Source organism: Mustelus asterias, unplaced genomic scaffold, assembly GCF_964213995.1.
Source record: "Mustelus asterias unplaced genomic scaffold, sMusAst1.hap1.1 HAP1_SCAFFOLD_43, whole genome shotgun sequence".
NCBI lineage: Eukaryota > Metazoa > Chordata > Chondrichthyes > Carcharhiniformes > Triakidae > Mustelus > Mustelus asterias.
Genome location: NW_027590120.1, coordinates 2,923,712 through 2,926,837, shown reverse-complemented (window position 1 = coordinate 2,926,837; position 3,126 = coordinate 2,923,712). Strand labels below are relative to the sequence as shown.

General features: G+C 49.7%; 1 pseudogene; it reads right to left on the bottom strand.

Moving 5' to 3' along the window:
• Positions 1-826: 826 nt before the first annotated feature.
• On the bottom strand, positions 827-1,990 carry LOC144482890 (uncharacterized; annotated as a pseudogene).
• Positions 1,991-3,126: the final 1,136 nt, after the last annotated feature.

Genomic DNA, 3,126 nt, shown 5'->3' with positions numbered 1-3,126 from the left:
TTCACTGGACTGTAGGTGGATACCAGATTGATATATTCCATTCAACCACACCCAAGGTGAGTTATTCCAATTCCTTTATTGTCCAGGACAATATATTCACAATATCTTTAAAACAGAAATTAAACATTCCCATTTGGTTTCAGGTATTAACATATTCTGTTAGTTTGTTCTTTATTGTCAATGTCAGGCTGGGGTTGTTTCCCCTTGGAGCAAAGGAGGTTGAGGGGAGATTTGATAGAGGTGGACAAGATTCTGACAGGTGTAGATAAGGTGGACAAAGAAAAGCTGTTCCCATTAGCTGATGGGACAAGGACGAGGGGGTCACAGATTTAAAGTTTCAGGTCAGAGATGTTGGGAGGGATGTGAGGAAGAATATTTTGATGCAGTGAATGGTAATGACCTGGAACTCGCTGCTTACGTGGATGGAGGAAATGGAGACAATAAACAATTACAAAGGAAATTGGATGGGCATCTGGGGGAGTTTCAAACAGAAATGCTGACTAAATATCTCTGAACTTCCTCACACCCTGTCACTCTGTGATCCTTGTGAAATTTAAAACAAGGTATTCGCAACAAGACTCAAAGAGCATCAGCCCACTGGAGGCAAAGTTGTGAGACCGGCCAGTCCAGCAGAAAGAAACCCTCCGACCCTCCCCATTGACTAACTGTGAGAATGAACAAAATGCAGTCCTGGATGTAACTGAGAGCAGAAACAATAACAGCAGAATCCAACCCCTGTGAACTTGTTGGTGCCTCAGCAGCTGTGATGAAATTCTGAACACTTTTTATACACTGAGCAGGTGGACAGTTTCTCCCCAGTGTAACTTCACTGATGTCTCAACAGGTGGGATAACTGAGTGAATCCCTTCCCACACTCAGAGCAGGTGAATGGTCTCTCCCCATGTGAATTCGCTGGTGTCTCTGCAGGTTGGATAACTGACTGAAACCCTTCCCACACTGAGAGCAAGTAAATGGCCTCTCCTCAGTGTGAACTCGCTGGTGTCTCTGCAGGTGGGATGACTGAGTGAATCTCTTCCCACACTGAGAGCAGGTGAACGGCCTCTCTCCAGTGTGAATTTGCTGGTGTTTCTGCAGGGTGGATAACTGACTGAAACCCTTCCCACACTGAGAGCAGGTAAATGGTCTCTCCCCAGTGTGAACTCGCTGGTGTCTCCGCAGGACGGATGACCGAGTGAATGTCTTCCCACACTGAGAGCAGGTGAATGGCCTCTCCCCGGTGTGAATGTGCTGGTGTGTCCGCAGGTCGGATGACCGAGTGAATCCCTTCCCACACTGAAAGCAGGTGAATGGCCTCTCCCCGGTGTGAATGTGCTGATGTGTCCGCAGGTCGGATGACCGAGTGAATCTCTTCCCACAATGAGAGCAGATGAATGGCCTCTCCCCGGTGTGAACTCGCTGGTGTGTCTGCAGGTTGGAAAACTGACTGAACCCCTTCCCACACCGAGAGCAGATAAACAGCCTCTCCCCAGTGTGAATTCGCTGGTGTCTCTGCAAAGTGGATAACACAGTGAATCCCTTTCCACACTGAGAGCAGGTGAACGGTCTCTCTCCAGTGTGAACTCGCTTGTGTGACTGCAGGCTGGGCAACAGAGCGAATCCCTCCCCACACTGAAAGCAGATGAATGGCCTCTCCCCAGTGTGGCTGCGCCGATGAGCATCCAGCAGAGAGGGGGCTCTGTATCTCTTCCCACAGTCTGCACATCTCCATGGTTTCTCCATGGTGCAGGTGTCCTTGCCTCTCCCTTGGGTGGCCAATCAGTTGAAGCCTTGTCCACACACAGAACACGGGTACCGTCTCTCCCTGCTGTGAATGGTGTGATATTTATTCAGGCTGTGTAACTGGTTAAAGCTCTTTAGTCAGTGCACTGGAACACTCTCACTCGGGTGTGGCAGTGTGTTGCTGCTTTTCCACTCACTGATGGCCGAAGTCTTTTCAAATCCAAGTGGAAGGTTCAATCTGAAGCTCAGTGGCCAACTTCCGCATTGAGACGTCACAATGGAGCGCTGCCTCAATCAGCCAATAGGAATTACTCGGCTCCGCAGTGACGTGTCGGGGTTCCATGGCGCAGGCCCGGTTCGCGGACCCGGGAGCCCCGCCCCCACCCATTGATCCCCTCCCCCTGCACCTCCTCCAGCCACGGTTTCCAGGCAACCGGCTGACGGCTCCGGCCAGTGCGAGAAGCCGCTCGGTGATCTCCCCCTCCCCCCTCTCTCTACGGCGGCTGCTCCAAAAAGAGATCGAGAGCGACCGCTGGCGGCAGCCGCACTGCGCCTGCTCCGGACAGCTGGGCTCTCTGCGCCTGCTCCCGACAGCTCGGCTCAGCAGCGCTTTCTGCGCCTGCTCCGGACCGCTCGGCTCAGCAGCGCTCTCTGCGCCTGCGTGCTGGGCTGCCAGCTGAGGGAGTGGGGGAGGGGACTTTGCAAAATCACTTCCCATCATTTTCTTCCAAGTCCCGCAGTTTGATTTGAAACAGAACAGCTTCTGTTTGTAGCTTCACCACAGACTCAAACTTCACACACAGACTCAAACTTCACCACAGACTCAAACTTCACACACAGACTCAAACTTCACACACAGACTCAAACTTCACACACAGACTCAAACTTCACACACAGACTCAAACTTCACCACAGACTCAAACTTCACCACAGACTCAAACTTCACCACAGACTCAAACTTCACCACAGACTCAAACTTCACACACAGACTCAAACTTCACACACAGACTCAAACTTCACCACAGACTCAAACTTCACACACAGACTCAAACTTCACACACAGACTCAAACTTCACCACAGACTCAAACTTCACACACAGACTCAAACTTCACACAGACTCAAACTTCACCACAGACTCAAACTTCATCCTCTGGACAACATCTGTGAGGAAAACACTTTCTTTCGCCCCCTGGGAAATACAGAGACAGAGAAATTCTCTGGAACTGGAATTAGAGCCAAATATACTGAGGGGGAAATGTTTGTGATTTTGTGGAACCTGTTTTTATTGTCTGAGCTTTTTAAAGTGTAATTTATCTTGTCTATTCAAATACTGTTTCTTAATGCATGATTCAGTGACAATTTTAGATTAATTTTTAAAGTAAAAT